Consider the following 14,546-nt stretch of genomic DNA (forward strand, 5'->3'; position numbering starts at 1 on the left):
GAGCGACGTCCCTAAGGACACATGCTAATGAATGGCAGAGCGGGAATTCAAACCGGGAGGGCTGACTTGGCACTCAGTTTTGGAACCAAAAATGCGTACGTTTGACGACGCGGGTTGGGCTCAGTGGATAACTACAGATACCGCCCTGTGCCCCCTTCTGATGATAATACTGCTTAGCTGGAAGGAAATTCGTGATTATTTTTTCCCCATAATTTCTCCTCTCCCCACCTCCTCTCTAATACCTCGGAGCTGTGCCAGATGATAAGGTTGCAAGGCGTGAATTGTTTGAAGCTTACCAACGTGGTTTCAAATATCAATCTTATTATGGTGCACCTTGCTGCCACATGGCTTAAAAAAATTCTTTTCCCCCCATCTGTGACATATTACTTACAATGGTCAGATCACGAGCTTGTGAGGTTTGACAACTTTTCCTTTTGATAATTCTGTTGAAATTATGGTTCAAATGATGGAAGAAGTCGAGGCATTAAATAACATGGACACCACGAAAGAGGAAAAAAAAATTATTATTTAATTAGAGGACTGCCCTTTCTATTGTTACTTTATTTTCAAGTTCCGTGGATATAGGATCCCTGCTGTTTGCAGTTTCTGGCTATCTTAATTCCCCTCGTTATTAATTCCTTTTACCCCTCTCCCTCTAGTCAGCCCCAGTGCCGCGTATTTGGAAGCCTGGTTTTACTGCACATTTCATTTTGGATTCCAGGGTGACTAGTAGACCCAGGCAAAGAGTCGGTCAGTAGCCAAGGTCAAGGGCATACCTGGTGAACACCACAGCCGCATCTCACACACAGTTTTTGCAACTGTTACACTTCAGTGTCAGAGTTCATCGAGAATTTCCATAAATCTGATGGGTAATGTGCCAAATGAGATTAGAGAGGGCTTCATGCGATCACGGTCAAATGAAAATATCTTATGTTAATTTCCTTGCCTAAGCTTGAGGCAGGTAGTTAATACTTTTTGTGAAAAGCCAGAGACACATACAGGGAGGAAACACAAGCTGTTGTCTACAGAGAAAGAGGAAGCATGTGGGGCTCCTAAGAAAGAAAAATACAGATGCTGGAATTTGCGGAATTTTGCCACTAAGTCTTAGACGCCGCCCCCCTCATGTTTTTTACATTGTCTGTTGACTCTTACCCTAATTGGTACCCTAAAACACATTTTTCACTTAGATCAATTTTATGGGTTGCATTTATATATTTAGATGTCAACACATTCTTCAAGTTATTTTGTTGCAAAAAAAAAAAAAAAAAAAAAAAAAAAAAAAGAACCAACAAACACCCAGAAGGACAAAAGAGCATTAGCAAATGGAGGGCTGTTTACGGATTTAATCTCTAACTACTTATCCATACACACATTTTTCTTTTAAGCCTTGACCCGAATCAACCCAATTCAGAAAAGTGCATTTTAAACCATCCATCTTGGAATTGATACAAAAACATCGGCTCACTTATATTTGAAAAGAAGACATCATTAATATTTTAAGGCAGTCGTAAGAAGAAGACTTAAGAAAACAGACCTGTCAGCTCTCCCTGGCCTTCTGGTCACCCAAGACCGCGGAGAACACAGAGTCTTAACCTTCGTCTTGGACGTTCATTGAATACGCCGAGAAATGCCCAGATGTAAAGGCAACTCAAAAAATAAATTCGGGGGTTGAAGCAACTATTATTGATGACCGGGGCTGTTTGTTAGTATTACAGAAATTTAATTTCACTTAGCACGCATTTAGTGAGCCCCTACCCTGTCCCTCGCAAGGCTTCGGGGATTACCGATGGTGTGGAGACCCTCAGGAAGAATCAGATGGCTTCTGCAGAAAGCCTGTAAAATCTCATTAGGGAGACAAGGTCTTCATAACAAATAAGCAGGAAACAATGCCAGAAGGTGCGTGATTAAATGATGGCCTGGTAAATACAGGCAGGACCACTATAGATCAAATCCGGGAAGAAGCAGAGGAACAAAGGGTGCTCGGGGGACGATGGCTTTGGGGGAAGAGATAGGATTTGGGTGAGAAGAAAAGGAAAACAGGGGAACTTTGAGGTGGTGAGAATAGCGTGGGATCAGGTGGGACGATGGGTCCGGTTTTGTTCCACATTCCTTGAGTTGACTTAGCAAAAGCTCATGGGAGACAGGAGACTCCAATTCCTGTTCCAATTCCAATTCCTGACACTTCTTTCCTGCAAGACCAGGTAAAATTTAAAAGTTTTTTGATGTTTATGTATTTTTTGATATAGAGAGACAGCGTGCCGGCGGGGGAGGGGCAGAGAGCGAGGCAGGCACGGAATCTGCAGGCTCCAGATGCTGACCGGTCGGCACAGAGCCCGACACGGGGCTGGAACCCACGAACCGTGGCATCATGACCTGAGCCGAAGTCGGGCGCTTAACCGACTGAGCCACCCAGGTGCCCCGTGACCAGGTAAGATTTAGTTAACCTATTTCCTCCTCAGTAAAATGAGAGCATCAGCGCGGCATCTTTGAGGTTCTTTCCAGCTCTGAAGCTCAGGGAGCCCTGAAACTCAATGGCTCTGATTTGAGATCTGGAGACAAAGAGAACTGAGTTCTATTCCTGGCTTTCGCTAGTTGTGAGAGCTAGCTTCCTAACTACGGGGAATCTGTTACTCATCTATAAAAGGAGGACGATATGGCATACGGTGGTTGAAAAAAGTGAATATGTTTGACATGCAGTGGTTCTTAGAACGAGTTAATGGTTTGCAAATTCTATGAAGATTGATTTTTTTTAAAGGGAGATCTGACTGGGGCAGATCTATCATCTATCTATCATCTATCTATCTACCTATCTATTATCTATCTACCTATTATCTATTCTATCTATCTACCTATCTATCTTTGTATCTATCATCTATCTATCTATCTATCCATCCATCTATCATCTATCTGTCATCTGTCTATCCATCTATCTCCTACTTATGTATTTATTTATTTGCAAAGGATATCTGATTCAGTAGCAAACTTGGGTAAGCTGCATTCAGTTCACTCCGGGATTCCAGGGTGGAGTGCAAGAGATTATTTCTAGAAGGGTCTTAGTGTCCTAGGGGAGCTGATTCCACTCAGCAGGGTGAGTAGCTCATGCACACAGGTCCATTTACTCCCTGTAGGACCAAATTTCTATTTTGGCTGCCAAGAATCTCTGAACCCTCTCCTCAAGGGGGTGCATACGGCGGGGAGAGGATGTTGGTTGGTCTCTACCAATCAGTAATGATTACCAGTGGATTGATTGATTACTGGTAGATTGAGTAAAGCAGGGTTTTTTTGTTTTTTGTTTTTTGTTTTTTGTTTTTTGTTTTTTTTTTTTTTTTTGTTTTGGACAATTGTGAAGACCTTGCTTGCCAGGATGACAAAGTTGGAGTTTATCTAATGGGGAATGAAGACTCATCATGGATGAATCGTAGGGGTGTCAAAAAGGAAGTGGCATTTTAGGAAGATGAATCCAGAGGCAGGGTACGTAGATTTGATTTTGAGAAAAATAAAGAAGTCTAGGTATAATATATATTAGAGGCCGGGCCATGGTATTGCGGAACGTGGTTTGATCAGAGAGAAGGCAGAGAAGGAATTTGGTAACTCCTTAGTTGATGGCAAGAACACGAACACCTATGATTCCTAGCCCTGGTGCCGGGAGAGTGGTGGTGGCCAGGATAGACAGAGGAGGTTTGGAGATGAATCAAATGTAATGGGATGTAGGGCCGGGGAGGAAGCCTATGGAAGGTACTGGTGCCTTGGATTCTTCCCCAGATGATTCTGATATAATTGGTCTGGTGTGCAGTCTGGGCCTGGGGATTTTTAAAACCCCAACAGGTACGGAGGGAAGACAGCAAGATCTCAGCACGCTCTTTTAATGAGTGAGAAGCATCTGATGAAACTTTACCCGTTAGGTGCCAGGCCATCGGTCTGGGAGCTTTGTATCTCTGTTATCTGGTGTAATGCTCACAACGGTTCTCTGCTTCTCCCAGAAGGGCACCAGCTCACTCCAGCTTGGGATTCTGAAAGCACGTAGAACACACAGACGTCCTCCTAGCCCTAACTCTCCAACTGTTGTTTTTAAGGGAATAAGAGTCCCTTGGCTAGAGTGTCCCCGTCATAGTCCAGATCTCGCTGATAGCGCACGTCACCTCTCTGAAAGCAAGAATCTAAGTTTAACGTGACAACAATATCTATAAAATACCCTAAATGTATTTAGTGCTTTACTTTGTTTGACATTTCTCACGGTCTCACTCAGGAGCGAAACGTTTCAGCTGCAACACCGTTGAGAGCAGCTTAGTAATCTGGTGTGCCAGTTCAGTCAGGAAGGCCTAATAATTCTGGAAAGGGGAAAGGCAGGTATGGAAGGACAAGCTGGTAATCAGGAAGCCAAGAAAAAGGCTTGGGAGTAGAAACGCGACATTTCTGGAGTCTGTCTTATGTGCCAGGTGCTGCGAGAGACGCTTACCGTAGGTCCCTCACCTAACTCGTATAGGAGGTGGCTTGTCTTTCCAGCAGCTGAACCCATTCTTCTTTGGGGAGCATCTCTGTGGTGTGGGTTTTGGGAGGGCAGAAGCACGCGAGATGGTAGAGAGACAACTAGAGACTGTTGATATCACGCCCCTATCACGGCGGCAAAAAGATCTGATGGTGGGGCGTCTGGTGAGGTCCTTCCAACTGGACAGCCAGGAGCCTGGCTTCTCCTCGGCTCTCTGCTTCCTGGCTTCTTGGTTCCTCTTCATTTCCTGTGTCTAGTTTTCCACATGTTCCTTTAATTCAGTGAGTTACCCAATGTCTTTCTAAACGCTTCTTTTCCGCTTCAAGTTGCTGGAGACCCTTTCTCTTCTTGGCAGCTAAGAACGTTGATTGGCGCAGATGCACAGGACAACTCTGAGAGACTGATTTTATGATGTCCCTTCTTAGAAATGAGGAAGCAGATTCAGGGAGGTTAAGCAACTTGTCCGAGATCACAGAGCTAGAGAGCGGCAGAGCTAGGGTCCCCTACTGGGTTTGTTTCCCGCACAGGCTGTCCTACAAGGGGGCAACGGCCCTAACCCTTAAAATACCCCAAGGACTTCATTGTTTCATTTCATACAATAAAAATGAGACTTCTTTGACCTTGGGGTACTGTTAAGTCATAATTATTTTAGAGAAAAGAAGAAGGTTTACTACCAATTTTCAAGCAACAAACCCTGTTTTATGGGTGGCTCATTTAAGCCTACAACTCTTGATTTCCGCTCAGGTCACGATCTCATGGTTCGTGAGTTCCAGCCCTGCATTGGGCTCTGTGCTGACAGCATGGAGCCTGCTTGGGATTCTCTCTCTCTCTCTCTCTCTCTCTCTCTGTCTCTCTCTGCCTTTCCCCTGCTCTCTCTGTCTCTGTCTCTCTCTCACTCAAAATAAATAAACATTAAAAAACCTGGTTTTATGAGATTTCACCGAATTTGCATTGCAAGAACTATTTGAATGCTTACAGGTAAAGTTTTTGGCTCACTAGAAAATTCCCTCAGGCAGAACACGTTTGACAGAGGCAGGTGCAAAGTTTTCATCTAACAAGTAAGAAAAGGAGGGATTCCCAAATGCACGGATTTCCTCGGAGAGACGCACTTTGCTGGGCCTGTTTGGGCACAGCGGGAGCAGTTGGACATAGTGACCGAGACAAGACATGTAAGCATGGGGCGGAGACATGAGTGGAACTCTTGTCATCCTGCGAGTTGCTGTCACGCAGCCCTGGAAGTGTGTGTCGTGTTCCCCAAACCCTCGGAGGGCGATTGTGACCGATTACACAAGATGCCATGTTCCCTAATCATATCACTTACGTTCCTCTGAATGGTGGTGACAGGGTTTGAAGGCAGATCACAGCTGTCTGATAATAATAATAATAATAATAATAATAATAATAATAATAATATAATAATCAGATAAAGCAGACAGCCTTGGAGCCCGCAGATCACACACTGGCCCGTGAAGGAGGTTTGGCTGATGGGGTTTTGCCTCGTTTCTAACCCAGCTTACCGCCCCCCCATCCCCCCCGCCCATTCTCTTGTCTCCAGAACCCCTTGGTCACATCGTGATGGGGGCTGGGCAGGTGTGGCTCCTAGCCTGGGTTTATTTATTTATTATATTAGCTCATGCTCCCTGTTCTGTGAAGTGAACATTGTCACTTGGGTAAATTTGGGAAATTTCCCACTGCCAGAATCTAAACAGCTCTTGTGAATCAAAGGAAAGCGCTGGGCCACCCCCCCCCCCCACCGCCCCGCCTCTGCCCTGCGCTTCTCTGAAGCCGCCCTAAGCTTAAGACACCACCTCTCTATTCTGCCACTCCGTTTTTAATCTGTCTTCAAAGAGAAAGCCAACTGTCTTGAATTAAACACAAGGCAGTTCTTGAAGTCATGTGTGATGAAAGTGATTAAATAATTAATTCAAACAAAGGTGACTTCTCAGGCAGGTTGGAGGTCAGGAGAGAAAGGCTTGATTTAAAGCAGCATTTTCTTGGCCTGCTATGGGGAAAAAAAAAATTAATGTGATATGAAATGACCACGCTGGAGAGCATTAACCTCTCTCCCTTGCTTCCTTAGCTCGAGACACATTGGTCTCTTGCTTCTCCCTGAACAGATGAAGGCCATTTTTCTCGGCCTCAAGGACTCTGGTTCTTCTTTTCCTTCTTCTGGAAGACTCCTCACCCCACTCTTTACCTGGGTCATTCTTTTTCAGGCACGTGGGTCTCCATTCAGCTCCTCTGAGAGGTCTTTCCTGACCGTCTTACCTCCGCTATTGCCTCACCAGCCCCCCCCCCCCCATCTCGCTCATACCCTCTTCTCATTTCTTTATAATTCCTATGATTGCTTGGCATACTGTCATGTATTCATTCTTGTCGCTCTCCCCTACCGGAACGTAAGCTCCAAGAAGAGAGTGTTTTACCTGCTCTTTGCCCCCTGCAGAATTCCCAACCCCTAGAATAGTGCTCAGCACAGAATACATAGCAACAGATAGTTGATCGATGAACCAACAAACGTATGAACTTTCAAGTTCAGTCTTGTCTACCATTGAAAACAGCTCTCAGAAATGCTTTAGGTAATGAACTAACTTCTAAGTTAGAAAACACCGCCCCCCCCCCCCCCCCCCAGAATTATAAATTTGGATTCAGGCTGAAACTGACGTCGTAAGAAACAAAAGGGAACAATGCCAATGCTTTTGACCGGCTGCCTTCCTGGCTTTGAAACAAACCATTGGCCTGTTGAGATTTCCTTCTCCAAAGAGTCAAGAATGTTTATCAGAAGTCATGTATGGCTTCCATTTTTGTGATGAAATATGTCCCAGGAGGAGCCTACCTCCCCGTGCGCTTGGCTGGGTGTATATATCTGGTTTATAGCAAGTGAGCTGAAGCGGACAGTTCTTGAGCCAGTGTTTTGAGTGTAAGTGACAGCCAGTGTGATGGGGACTAAATTGCGTGTGTGAGCCTGGCTGTATCCAGCTGTTTGGAACCACCACACACAATTGTTTGGTAAGCCCTTGACCCTTCACCTGTCCAAAGTGGCGAGTACGTAAGTGGATTTGGAATGGTAATTATTCTCAGTGTCTCAATACTGCGTTCTAATCTCTGCTATCTCTAGACGACCTGTTAGATTTCTCTAAGAGCCCGATGCTGATGATAAAACTCACAGCCCCAGACTTCTCTTAAACCAGATACTCTGACCAATTAGATAATGTTGAGTTTTAAAGCTAGAGAACATTCCTTCTCTTAATGAAGTCATCCCAGTGATATTTTATTCATGATAGTATGCAGCAGAACGAGCACAGACAAAAAAAAAAAAAAAGCTTAGATGAAATAGTAATTATTTATACGCGGCAATAGAAAAATGAAAACACAGGGCAGTGTGAGATTTCGAAGCCACTGACATCATGCAAGTGGGCCTCGTGTAAGGGATTCTGGGAGAAGCAGGAAGTTTGGCCCAGGTGGTATAGGGACCTAGAGGCATAAGTGTCAAATGTCTGAAGGGCATTTGCAGATTCAGGTGTGGAGGGGGGGTTCAAGATAGAGGAGGCTAGCGTAAGAGCAGAAGAAAAAGCCTAGCATTCATTGTCATGGGTGGTAAGAGGCAGTGAGCCACAGTTCATGGTTAGGGTCCTGGCCTTTAGGGCAGAGGTCAGGAAAGGCAGCCTTTGAGTCAGGGTTCCGGGCACCAGGGGGACACGGGAGAGAGGTTTCCATTTCATGGGCAGTTGAAGCGCACATCAAAGAAACTAAGGCCGGAAGTCACCTACGTGTCACTACCCAGCATAGGCTGAGGTTGGAAAGCATGAGCATGAAGCCATTCAGGTGGAAAATGACCATGTCCGTTCCTTCTTTTTTTTAATTTATTTGGAGAGAGACAGGGAGATAGCACAAGTGGGGCAGGGGCAGAGAGAAAGGAGGACAGAGGATCCAAAGCAGGCTCTGTGCTCTCAACGGAGAGCCTGATGTAGGGCTGGAACTCACGAACCATGAGATCATGACCTGAGCGGAAGTCAGAAGCTTAACCGACCGAGCCCCCAAGCGCCCCATGACCATGTCGGCTCTTGAGAATCTTTGGCTTTTGGGCTCTGGGGCAGCCGGAGAATTTTAATTTGTGCTCTCTTTCCAGCCCCTGTTAAGTCAAAACAAAGGTATTACATGTATAGATACACGCTGTTAATCAAAATAGCTCTTTAAATTGCATCTACAGGCAATTATTTCCTGCGATGATTTAACGTTTTCAGTAAATATTTGCGATTCTTTTTAGCGGAGGATGACATATTATAATTAAATAATTAGGTCTAGATATTATGTCATGGTTATAACTATGAACACAAAAGCATCATTAAAAATTTCAAGACCAATGAATAAGCTTCATTTAAAAGTCTTCTGTCTTTAGGAGAATTCAAATGGAAATAGTGTGGTTGGAAGGGACCAGAAATTGTATGAATGTTATGATATATAGAGACATAATTGCTGTCAATGTAAGTAATGTGGCTTTGCTGAGTAAAATGAGATGATTGCTTAGGGTTTTCCAAAACCTCCTAAAATTGCTTCTCCACCACATGTAACCACATGTGGTATAAATAAAATGTGAGTCAAAGGAATGAGGAAAGATAAACATATAATTAAAAACAGCTCAGTAGATACTTGGGCTCATTCATTTCAATGATGGCATCTGCAGTTTATGGAGCGGTTATAGACCTGCAATATATCGGCGTTGACTACATGCCGTAAAACACATCAATGCAGCTTGGGCCCAAATTATTATACACAAACAATAAATCCATCCTGTTAACAGGATAAATATGATAACTGTTGATAATGTTGGAAAGTGGCAGAATGTGACCCCTAAGTAAATAGTTATGTGTTCTTAAGAAACAAAGATTACTTTAGCTTTTAGTGCCCTCCCATGACTTCCGTTCTATTATCTGTATTATCTGTAGTTTGAATTAAAAGAAAGATTGTGGCCTTGAAAGCACACTGATTACTGTTTGTGATTCTAATAAAAGACATCAGTCCCGCCATTTATTTGCGAAAATGAAATCTTCATATGTTGAAGGTCAGTTTTAGTTGAAGTAATATAATAGGCAAGAGTCAAGGTTCCTTTACCATTAAAATTACTCCTGAAGCAAATCTTTGGTGTTTTACCCTTAACCTTGAATTCTGCCCTGTATGTTGTAAGAAAAATACTAAATTCTTGTCACAATACGATGATGGAATCACCATGGCTTTGAGATTTTCTCTAAGAAATAGTTACCCAACCAGATGGAAAACCTCTTCACAAACATTATTAAATGAAATAGTCTGATAAAATATATTTAAACATGGATTGGGAATGAGCTTTTCATCAACCCTAGTCTGAATTTGTCCTCTAAAAAATGGAGTTTTTTTTTTTTTCTTTTGCAGTATGGTTTACATCAAGGGCTACAGTGAGTAAGTGTTTAGGGAAACTGAAAATGCTATTTCATATACCGTTGTATAGAACATACGTATGGATCGTAATTTCTGAGTGCGGAGGAAACAAGCGAACAAGTATATATAAAATTTTATTGAAGACTCAATTTTTACAGCTATTATTTTGGATAACGGGCACTTTATTCTGCATGGATGTAAAGGTTTCATTCAAAAAGTATATCCATGGGTAATACTGTGTGGTGTGTGCATGTGTGTATGGGTTTACATACACGTATATTTACAGTTTTTCTCTTTGAAGACTTTTTACTCAACTTCACTGAGGTATAATTTACATACAACAAAGGTCACCAATTTTAAGAGACACTGTGATGAGTTTTGACAAATGCAGATGGTTGTGTGGTCATCACTATCATGATGTAGCATTTCCATGATATCACTCTCCCACGTGATTCTCTCCCACATGATTCTCTCCTGCTCGTTATTCTGTCCCTTTCTGGCCTGTGACAACCACTAACATATATTTTCAATCACTGTAGTTTTGCCTGTTCTAAACCTTCATATAAATGGAATTATATGTTACATGGTATTTTGTGTTTGGCCTTTTCCACTCGGTACATTATAATGCTTTTGAGATTAATTCGTGATGCTCTGTGTATCAGTAGTTTTTTCTTTTTCATTGTTGGGTCACAGGGTAGATGTGTACGTAACTTTGCAAGAACATCCCAAGCTTGTTTCCAAAGTGGCTGTCCCATTTAACACGCCACTAGGGGCACAAAAGATAATTCCAGTTTCACACATTTGCCAACACTTGATAGCATTAGTCTTTTTAATTTTAGCCATTATAATGAGTTTGTAGTAGAAACTCCTTGTGATTTTGATTTGCATTTCCCTGATGACTAATGATGTTGAATACCTTTGCATGTAGTTGTTTTTGGTCTTTCAGGTATCTTCTTCTGTTGCTTTCTGTGTACTTTACACATTAGGTTGTTTGTCCTCTTCTATGTTTTGGATAAAAGCTCTTTTTCACAGAGATCTTTTGGACACATTTTACCCTCGTTTTATAGTTTTCTTTCTCATTTTTTAAGAGTCTCTCGAAGAGAACAATTAAAAATATTTGATGAAATCTAATTCGTATGTGTTTTTTTTATTTAAAAATTTTTTTAACGTTTATTTATTTATTTGTTTTTAAATTTTTTTTTAATGTTTATTTATTTTTGAGACAGAGAGAGACAGAGCATGAACGGGGGAGGGTCAGAGAGAGAGGGAGACACAGAATCTGAAACAGGCTCCAGGCTCTGAGCAGTCAGCACAGAGCCTGACGCGGGGCTTGAACCCACGGACCGCGAGATCATGACCTGAGCCGAAGTCAGACGCTCAACCGACTGAGCCACCCAGGCGCCCCAAAACGTTTATTTATTTTTGAGCAAGACAGAGTGTGAGCGGCCGAGGGGCAGAGAGAGACACACACACACAGAATCAGAAGCAGACTCTGGGCGCTGAGCTGGCAGCACAGAGCCCCATGTGGGGCTCGAGCCCACAGACTGCGAGATCATGACCTGAGCCGAAGTCGGATGCTTAACCGACTGAGCCACCCAGGCACCCTGTATATATTTTTAATAGTTAATGTCTCTCTGGGGTGCCTGGGTGGCTCAGTCGGTTAAGCATCCGACTTCGGCTCAAGTCATGATCTCGCAGTCTGTGAGTTGGAGCCCCGTGTCGGGCTCTGTGCTGACAGCTCAGAGCTCTGGAGCCTGCATCAGATTCTGTGCCTCTCTCTCTCTCTCTCTCTTTCTGCCCCTCACCTGCTCATGCTCTGTCTCTCTTTCTCTCTCTCTCAAAAATAAACATTAAAAAAAATTTTAAAGAATAGTTAATGTCTCTGTCCTATCCAAAAAATTCATTTGGGCAAACATATTTTTGGCAAATGTCACAGATTTTCTCTTATATTTTCTTCTGGAAGTTTAACAGTTTTAGCCATTATATTAGGTCTACTATTATCTTCTTTATTTCACTTAAAAAATGTTTATTTATTTATTTTGAGGGAGAGAGAAAGCATGCATGCACGAGCAGGGGAGGGGCGGAGAGAGAGGGAGAGAGAATCCCAAGCAGGATCTATGCTCAGAGCACAGTCGGTTGTTGGTTCGATCCCACAAACCGTGGGATCATGCACTGAGCCAAAATCAACAGTCAGATGCTTAACCTACTGAGCCACCCAGGCACCCTCACTTTAGTTAATTTTGTTGATGATGAGATAAGCATCGAAATTCATTTTTCAGGTAAGGCTGTGCAATTGTTAAAATGCCTGTGTTGGGAATATTATCCTTTTCCCATTGAATTGTCTTGGCATCTCTCTTGAAAATTCATTTGTTTTATGCGTCTGGGTTTGTTTCGGGACGCTCAGTTCTATTCCATTGTACTAGTTTTTAACCTCATGCCAATACCATGCTTTTATGATTATTGTAGCTTTCTAATAGGTCTGAAAAAGAAACTGTAAGTTTTCCAAATTTATTCTTTTTTATCAGAATCGGGTATTTTGGGTCCTTTGGATTTCTATATAAATTTTAGAATCATTTGTTTATTCCTACAAAAATTCCTTCTTATATTTTGATTAGAATTTCATTGAACATATGTATCAATTTAGGGGTAATTGGTATCTTCACAATACTGAACATATGAACATGGTGTTTTGCTTCATTTATTTAAGTATTATTTAATTTCTCTCAGTGGTGCTTTGCACATATTTTGTTAAATGTGTCCAAAGTAACTTATGTTTTTAATGTTGTTGCAAATATTACAACTTTTATATTTCTATTTACAATTGTTTATTCCTAATATATGGGAATATAATTAATTTTTTAAGACATTGGCCTTAAACCTATAAACTTTATGAAATTCACTTTTATTATAGTAGCTTTTAAAAACATAGATTTCTTAGGATATTTTACCTAGGTGATCATGTTGTTTGTGAATGAAGAAAATTTTGCTTCTTGTTTTTCAATATATATGCTTTTTATTTATTTTTTTCTTGCCTTATTACACTAGCTAGGACCTCTAGTGGAATGTTGAATTATGAGTATTGGGGGCAGATATCCGATCTCATTCCTTTGCTGTAGGGGAAAGCTTTCAGTCTTTCACCAATAAGTATGGTGTTGTAGTTTTGTTTTTTCTTTTGATTTTTAGATTCCTTTTCTCAGGTCGAGGAAGTTTACCATGTGATGAATAGATGTTGGATTTTGTCAAATGCTTTTTTGTCCTCTCTTAAAGTAATCAGTTTGTAGTTGTTGTTAGTCTGTTAATATGGTGAACTATATTGTTTGATTCGCAGATGTTAAACCAATTTTGCATTCTTGGGATCAACTCCACTTTGTCATGATGTAATACCCTACTTACATATTTTTGGATTTGATTTCAAAAAAATTTTTAAGTGTGTGTTCATGTTCATGAGGGATACTGGTTTGCAAGTAATTTTTCTTGTAAATTTTGTCTAGATTTCATAGTAATGGCCAAACCAAGGTCTCATAAAATAAGTTGGAATGAGTTTCCTCCTTCTTTGATTTCTGGAGGAGTTTATGTAAACTGCTATTATTCATTCCTTAATTGTTTGGTAGAATTCACCAGTGAAGCCATCTGGCTCTGGATATTTCTTTGTGTGAAGGTTTTATAACCATAAGGTAAAATTTTAAAATAGATGTAAGGCTATTGGCATTAGCTAATTCTTCTTGAATGAGCAAATTTTGATGGTTTGTATCTTTCAAGGGATTTGTCCATATTATCTAAATTGTTGAATGTCTTGGTATAAAGTTGTTCATAATATTCTTTTGCTAACCTTGTAAAATCTGAAGCATCTGTAGTGAGGTCCACTCTTTCGCTCTTGATAAGAGTAATTTGTGTATTCTCTCTTTCTTCCTGTTTAGGTTAGCTAGGGCTGTTGTTTTCAAGAACACTGACTTTTAAAACAGTTTTCCTGTTTTCCATTTTGTAGTTCTCGTTCTTATCTTTATCATTTCATTTCTTCATTTGTGGCTTTAACCTAATCTTTTTCTAGTTTCAGTGGATTAAAATGTGAGTCAGGGACTTGCTTTCTTTTTCTTCTTTAATATAAGCACTTAATTCTAATAAATATCCCTCCAGACGCACACGATTTTTTAGTGATAGCACACAAATTTTGATATATTTTGCTTTCATTTTTATCAAGTTAATTTTTTTTTCTAATTTCCCTTGTAATTTCTTCTTTGACACTTGGACACTTAGAAGTGCATTGCTGAATTTCCAAATATTTTCAGATTTTGCAGACGTCTTTTTGTTTTCACTCTCTAATTTTAATTCTGTTGTGGTCAGAGAACACACTTTTTGTTTCAGTTCTGTTAAAATTATTGAGTCATCTTATATGGTTCAGAATATTGTCTGTTTTGGTATATGTCTGTATACACTTGAAAAGAATGTGTTTTCTGCTGTTGCTGGAAAATGTTCTATAAATGCCTATAAAGGTCAGGTTGATTGATAGTGTTATCCAAGTCTTCTAAATTCTTACTGGTTTTCTATCTAATCGTTCTATCAATTACTGAAAGAAGAATGTGGAAATTTCAAACTTAAGTGTGGATTTGCTCATTTTTCCTTTTAGATCTATCAGTTTTGCCTCATGTAT

The 14,546-nt window shown here is 41.0% G+C and overlaps 1 non-coding gene across 1 annotated transcript; it reads right to left on the reverse strand.

Annotated features, from left to right (window-relative positions):
* Positions 1–11,213: 11,213 nt before the first annotated feature.
* On the reverse strand, positions 11,214–11,298 carry TRNAR-UCG. Its single transcript has one exon. It is a non-coding gene; the product is annotated as a tRNA-Arg (tRNA).
* Positions 11,299–14,546: the final 3,248 nt, after the last annotated feature.

The sequence above is a fragment of the Leopardus geoffroyi genome, chromosome B3, assembly GCF_018350155.1.
Source record: "Leopardus geoffroyi isolate Oge1 chromosome B3, O.geoffroyi_Oge1_pat1.0, whole genome shotgun sequence".
NCBI classification, from domain to species: domain Eukaryota; kingdom Metazoa; phylum Chordata; class Mammalia; order Carnivora; family Felidae; genus Leopardus; species Leopardus geoffroyi.